Source organism: Erinaceus europaeus, chromosome 2, assembly GCF_950295315.1.
Source record: "Erinaceus europaeus chromosome 2, mEriEur2.1, whole genome shotgun sequence".
Lineage (NCBI taxonomy): Eukaryota > Metazoa > Chordata > Mammalia > Eulipotyphla > Erinaceidae > Erinaceus > Erinaceus europaeus.
The window spans coordinates 34,391,618-34,399,419 of NC_080163.1; positions in this window are offsets into that span (position 1 = coordinate 34,391,618).

Sequence of the window (7,802 nt, forward strand, 5' to 3'; positions counted from 1 at the left end):
ATCATTTCTTGGGGCTGTTTGTTTGTTTGTTTGTTTGTTTGTTTTTCTTGCTGCCAGGGTTATCACTGGTCCTTAGTGCTGACACTACCAATCCACCACTCCCAGTGGCCATCCTCCCCCCCACCTTTTTTTTCTTCTAATTTTTATTAGATAGGACAGAGAGAAATTGAGAGGGGAGGAAAGAAAGAAAGACACCTGCAGAACTGCTTCAAAGCTCACGAAGTGACCCCTCTACAGGTGGGGAGAACCCAGATCCTTTTACTTTCTCTCTGCGCTTAAGTGGTGCACCACCACCCAGCCCTTGGATGATTTTTTAAAACTTTTTTAATTGGTCATTTAACAATGATTAACAAGACTGTAAGATAACAGGGATATAATTCACACAGTTACCACTACCAGGGTTCTGTATCCCATCCCCTCCGCTGGAAGATTTTCTTTATTTTTGCCTCCAGGGTTATTGCTGGGGCTCGGTACCTGCACCACGAATCCACTGCTCCTGGATGCCGTTCCCCCCACCCCCTTGTTGTCATTATTGCCATTGTCGCCACTGATGTTTTTGTTGTTGGCTAGGACAGAGAGAAATCGAGAGAGGAGGGGAGACAGAGGAGGAGAGACAGGTAGACACCTGCAGACCTGCTTCACTGCTTGTGAAGCGACCTCCCTCCCCCGGCAGGTGGGGGGCTGAGAGCTCCAACCTTGCGCTTTGTGCCATGTGCACTTAACCCGCTGCACTGTCTGACCCCCGGTTTCTAATTTTTTATCTCTCTGAGAATATGGATGAAAATTCTTTATGGGGTGCCGAAGGTGGAAGGTCTGGCTTCTGTAATTACTTCTCCACTGGACTTGGGCATTGACAGGTGGATCCGTACCCCGCAGCCTGTTTCTATCTTTCCCTAGTGGAGCAAGGCTCTGGGGAGGTGGGGCTCCAGGACACACTGGTGAGGTCATCTTCCCAGGGAAGTCAGGTTGATGTCATGGTAGCATCTGCAACTTGGTGGTTAAAAAGCTTTAAGATATAAAGCAGAACAAATAGTTTAATAATCAGGAAACTAATGGTAAGAATATATCACTTGGGCTTGGTGGAATTCACTGCTACTGCCATTCCCTGTTCCCCAATCCTTTTCTTTTCCTTTCCTTTATTTGATAGGACAGAGAGAAACTGAGAGGATAGTGAGACTAAGAGGGAGAGAGACAGAGAGACCTGTAGACCTGTTTCACTGCTTGTGAAGTGCCCTCCCTGCAGGTGGGGGGCAGGGGTTTGAACCTGGGTCCTTGCACGTGGTAATGTGTGCACTCAAACCTGGAGTATTACCAACCAGCCCTCTGACTATTTTCCTTCTGTTTTCTTTTAACCTCTTAACTAGAGATAGACATTGCAGGGGGCCTGGTTGAGCACACACATCACCATGCACAAGGACCCAGGTTCAAGCCTCCATTCCCCACCTTCAGGGAGAAAACTTCATGAGCGGTGGCAGGTGTCTGTCTTTCTTTTCCCCTCTTTATCTCTTCCCTTCCCTCTCAATTTCTCTCCATCCTGTCAAATGAAAAAATAGATGAGAAAAAAATAGGAAGGAAAAAAAATTGAAAAATGGCCACCAGGAGTGGTGGATTCATAGTGCTGTTACCAAGCCCCAGTGACAACTCTGGTGGTCAAAAAAGAAAAAAAAAAAAAAAAGCTATAGGGGACCAGGTGGTAGTGCAGCGGGTTAAGTGCACTTGGCACAAAGCACAAGGACTGGAGTAAGGATCCCGCTTCGAGTCCCCGGCTCCCCACCTGTAGGGGAGTTGCTTCACAGGTGGTGAGGCAGGTCTGCAGGTGTCTGTCTTTCTCTCCCCCTCTCTGTCTTCCCCTACTCTCTCCATTTCTCTCTGTCCTATCCAACAACAACGGCAACAATAATAGTAAAAACAGCAACAATTAACAACAAGGGTAGCCAAGGGAAAAAAATGGCCTCCAGGAGCAGTGGTTTCATAGTGCAGGCACCGAGCCCCAGCAATAACCCTGGAGGCAAAAACAAAAAAAGACAGACATTATACTCTGAAGCTTTCCCTCAGTGCCATAGTTACTCCCATGTACTGTGTCAGGTGATCAAAGCTAGGCCACACACAGAGGACAAAGCAGGGGCCAGCTTCCACATAAACTATCTCTACTGCAATGCACTTCACTGCAAAAATAACTTTCTAACTGGAAAACAAGCAAACCAAAAAAAACTGACAATATGCATTTACCCAGAATGCCAGCATCGATGTAGCAGCAATACCTACCCTGAGGCCCAGGTCCCAATGAGCCTGTTTAGGTTTGGGGAGGTCAGCAGCCAGGCAGGCAGCTCAGATTCTGTTGCAAACTGAGTGAAGTTACACGGGACTCCAGATCCCTGAGCCTTTGGGTCCCAGGCAGGTCTCCAAGCCAATAACCAAAACCACATGCTTCCTGGAACCGAAAGTGGGTTTTTTTAGCCTATCTCGTCTATTACTGTGCTGTTTAAAGGAAGCTATAAGCTCAAATAGGATTTAAAGATCTAACCATGGTGACAGGAACATTACTTTCAAAGCTTGTTAGTTCCCTAGCATGATGAAGGACGAGGGTTTGAATGAGATGACAAACTGGAATTAAAACCCAAGTTTTCCTGTGAAGGTCAGCCATCGGTGTAATCTCTGTGCTTGCTAGCAACTTCACTGTGAGAGCCCTTGGGATTTTTCTTTTTGCCACAAGGATTGTCATTGTGGCTTGGTGCCATCACTACAAATTCACTGCTCCTGATAGCCATCTCCCCTCACCCTTTTTAAAAATTTATTTAGAGGGTCAGGCCGTAGCGCAGCAGGATAAGCTCACTTGGCGCAAAGCACAAGGACCGGCATAAGAATCATGGTTCGAGCCCCCGGCTCCCCACCTGCATGGAGGTCACTTCACAAGTGGTGAAGCAAGTCTGCAGGTGTCTATCTCTTCCCCCTCTGTCTCCCCTCCTTTCTCTCTGACATCAATAACAACAGTAATAACTACAATAAAAAACAACAAAGGCAACAAAAGGGAAAATAAATAAATATAAAAATATATATACAAATACAAAATACATCATCTTATCCATTTTTTTTTTGCCTCCATGTTGTTCATTATGCCAGGTCCCCTGCATTGCTTGATGCTGTGGCCTATTTACATAATCACTGTTTTGCCTGAGACCCACCCTGCCTGCAGGGTACTGGTTTAATCCCCACTGGTTAGGTGGAAGCTTGCTACCTTCATGCTCTTTTCTTTTCTCCACCCCTTCTCCTAGCCATTTCCTTTTCCAACCTGCCACTTTCATTCAAAAGATATAAATGCGTTTTCTCTGAACAATAAAGGCATTGCATTGTGTTCCCGCGAGTTCCTGGTTCCTCTCCTGTGAGCCCAGGTTGGCTCAGGTCTAGTTCTCTCCCCCGCAACGCAACCCGACACCTCCAGAATTATTGCTGGGGCTCAGTGCCTGCACCACAAATCCACTGCTCTTGGAAGCCATTTTTTTCCCTTTTTGTTGCCCTTGTTGTTTATCTTTGTTGTTATTATTATTGTTGTTATTGGTGTCATTGTTGTTGGATAGGACAGAAAGAAATGGAGAGAGGAGGGAAGACAAAGAGGGGGAGAAAAAGATAGACACCTGCAGACCTGCTTCACCACTTGTGAAGTGACCCCCCTGCAGGTGAGGATCTGGAGCTTGAACTGGGTTCCTTACGCTACTGCCCAGCCCTCCATCATATCCATTTTAAGCAAGTTTAGTAGTGTTCTTTTAGATATATACCTAAGAATGTAATTGCTGGGTGATATGATAGTAAATTTTTTTTTAAATCATAAATCTATTGCATATTCTGAAATAGTAATTTCATACATGATTCTATTTTACTTTTTGAGGAAATTCCATTTTTGTTATGAGTTAGACCATTTTGCATTGCTATCAGCAATGCAGAGGGTTCCAATTTCTTCAAGACATCATTAACACTTCTTTTTTTCCTGCTTTTTTAATTGGTGATTTAATAATGGTTTAAGATTGTAAGATTAGAGGGGTTTACTTCCATACCACCAGTCAAATTCTCTAACAACTCCCCACCCCCACCCTGACCCCCACCAGCCATCATACTTCTTACGAAGTCTTAGAGACAGTGTGATCTTTTTTTTTTTTTTTTTGCAAGTTGATGTGTTTCAATTCCCTATATCTCATATATGATAGAAACCATCTGGTTGTTATCTTTCACTTCCTTCCTTACTTCTTTAAGGATAATTATCTCCAGACTGCTAGGGAAAAGAAGAAAGTAACACATAAAGATAGGACTATCAGGCTTTCATTAGATTTCTCATCACTAAAATGCAAGGTGGAACAACACGTTCAAAACACTAAAAGAAAAAAAAATGTGTGTGGGCCAGGCATGGTGCACTGGCTAAGCATAAGAACACACCAAAGGATTTGGATTTGAGCCCTGGCTCAAATCTTACAGCTGGGATGCGTCACACGTGGGGAAGCAGGTCTGAAAGTGCCTCTCTTTCTCTCTCCCACTCTATCTCCCCCTCCCCTCTCAGTTTCTCTCTGTCCTATCCAATAAAATGGAAAAAATGGCCTCCAGGAGCAATGAATTTGTAGTGCAGGCACTGAGCCCCAGTGATAACCCCAGAGGCAAAAGGAAAGAAAAAAAGAAAAGAAAAGATTACTAGCCACCAATACTCTAGCCTGAAAATTATTCTTCAAGTGTGAAGGAGAAGTTAAGGTTTTCTCAAACCTAGAAAAACTAAAAGTATCTGCTGTTACCCATCCAGCCTGGAAGAACTATTGAAAGGAGTTTCACAGACAAGAAGAACCAGAGGAACACCAAGGAGGAATGATGCAACTATAACAGGACTAACACTAACAACAGGAAAGAACAATGAGATAAGAAAGTGGGGGCCTGGGGCGGTAGCACATCAGGTTAAATGCACATGGTGCTAAGCACAAGAACCAGCATAAGGAACCAGGTTGGAGCCCCAGGCTCCCCACCTGCAGGGGAAGGTCACTTCACAAGTGGTGAAGCAGGTCTGCAGGTATCTATCTTTCTATCCCCTTTTCTGTCTTCCTGTCCTCTCTCGATTTCTCTGTCCTATCTAACAATAACAGCAATAACAACAATAATAATGACAGCAATGATAAACAACAAGGGCAATAAAAAGGGAAGAAAAAATAGCCTCCAGGAGCAGTGGATTTATATTGTAGGCACCAAGCCCCAGCAATAACCCTAGAGGCAAAAGAAAAGGGGGGGGAGGATGGACAAAGTAGTATAATCAAATAATGGCTAGACAATACTAGCTTAAGAAGGTCTGTTGCAGTATGCTAGACACAGTATTGGTAACCACAAAACAAAGTATGGAATGCAGATCCATAGAAAGTACAAAGTTAGTGAGAAAAATCCATCCACACAAAATGACAGATGGAAGCAAATAGAAAAATAAACAGTAAAAATATAACTTTGAAACAAAAATCAGAATGGCTGTCAGTAACCACATATATCAATAATGCACTTTAAATGTGAATGACCTGTATTACCTATCAGAAGGCTCTGGTGGGCTTAATAGCAGCGCATCTGGTAAAGGACATATGTTATCATCTATGAGGTCTCAAGTTCAAGCCTCTGGTCTCTACCTGCAGGGGGGTAAGTTTCATATGTGGTGGAGCAGTGCTACAGGGACTCTGTCTCAAAAAAAATTAAAAGATCAATTTTATAAAGAGCTAGAGTGACTATTGTTTTTAAAAAGTCCCTCTAATTTTTTTTCCTCTAGGAAAACCTTAATTTCTCCTTCATATTTGAAGAATATGAAATAGGCTAGAGTATTGGTGTCTGGCTCCAGGTTTATCAATGGGGCTCAGTGCCTGCACTACAAATCTGCTGCTCCTGGAGGCCATTTTTTCCATTTTATTGGATAGAACAGAGAGAAATTGAGAGAGGAGGGGGAGATAGAGGGGGAGAGAGAAAGAGAGAAACACCTGTAGACCTGCTTTGCTGCTTGTGAAGCAAACCCCACTGCAGGTGGGCAGCCAGGGGCTTGAATGTGAGCTTAACTGGGTGTGTCATCACCTGGCCCTGATCCATCTCTTCCATGTCTCCAGGAAACATACATCTGAAGGGTAGAAAGAGGCTCAAAGTGACAGGCTAGAGCAAGGTGTCCCAAGCCAACAATGCAGTCTAAGGAGCACCTTTTAAAGTGCTCCCATGTTGGGAGCTTATATACTCATGGTTATCTCTTTTTGTTGGATTGTTCTTTTGACCATAATGTAGTGCCCATATTTGTCTGTTATTACCTTCTTTTTTAAATAAATAAATTAATAAATTAATTAATTCCCATTTGTTGCCCTTGTTGTCTTATTGTTGTAGTTATTGATGTCGTCATTGTTGGATAGGACAGAGAGAAATGGAGAGAGGAGGGGAAGACAAAGAGGGGGAGAGAAAGACAGACACCTGCAGACCTGCTTCACCACTTGTGAAGGGACCCCCCTGCAGGTGGGGAGCCAGGGGCTCGAACTGGGATCCTTAACACCAGTCCTTGTTTTGCGCCACCTGTGCTTAACCTGCTGTGCTATTGCCCAACTCCCTGCTATTACCTTCTTAACCTAGAAGTCTATTTTGTTTGACAAAATAGTTATTTAACTTAGGAAATAAGAAATCTGCATCTAATCAAAAAGTCATGCATGCAACTCCCGTGCATCCTCTACATGGAACAGATCTTAGCATTTAGAGTGCTGCCACTTTATTTCTAAAAGCTGAGGTTACCACACATGACTGGAGGTGTTGGTCAGTCATGACTACATTAGACAAAGAAGGGCAGGGAAAATATTCAGTAGGCTCCAAGGTCCCAGGTTCAACTCCCAGCACCACCATAAACTAGAGTTAACTCTGATCAGGATGTTGACACTCAGGATGTTGGCATATCTCATTTCCTCGTAGAGCTGAGAGTCTGGTTTCTTGCCGACTGTTAACTGGAGGCCTTTCTTAAGTCCTACAGTCCAGCAGACTGACTGATGCAAGGGCTTCCTCAATGAATCTGTTTACTTCATCAAGCCTAGGAGAGTCTCAAGGGCTAGTCTTCTAGCAAGATAGAGTATTAGAATATGTAGCGGTCATGGAGTGATGCCTCAGCTATGCCATTCTTATTAGTGAGAAGGAAGTAAGTTTCATCATATAAAGGACCCTTTATGAGCAGTGAAGCAGGTCTTCAGGTGTCTTTCTCTCCCACTCCATCAATTTCTTTCTCTCCCCCTCCTCTATCAATTTCTCTCCTGTCAAATAAGTTAAAAAAAAAAAAAGGCTGCTAGTAAGGGTAGATTTATAGTACTGGCACCAAGCCCCAGCCAATCCAGGAGGCAAAAAAGGAAAGAAACAAAGAAACAAAGAGTGAATGAAAGGTTTTCTGCCCCCACAAGCTCTCACAGAAGCCTATCACTTCTCCACAAGAGCCAGAGAATATTTCCCACATTTCCTGCCTTTGAATCTGGGACTCTGTGACTGCCGTGACTTCAGCTCTCACAAAACTGATGAAGCTCAGGTTGCGCATTCTCAGGATACCTCCAAGACCAGCTTCCATGTTCTAAGGAAATTCAAACTAGTCCACCCACAAGGCCTGAATGCAGAGATCTGTGAGGTCAGGAACTGAGGCCTCACACAACAGTCAACAGTATCCCTCAGCCATAAGTCTTCAGATAAAGCCCTCAGACCTTAGCAGAAGTTCCAGTCATGGTGGAATAGAGAAAGCCCCACTAAGCCCCTGATCACATTCCTGACCCATAATGCTTGTGACAGAAATTAATCCAACT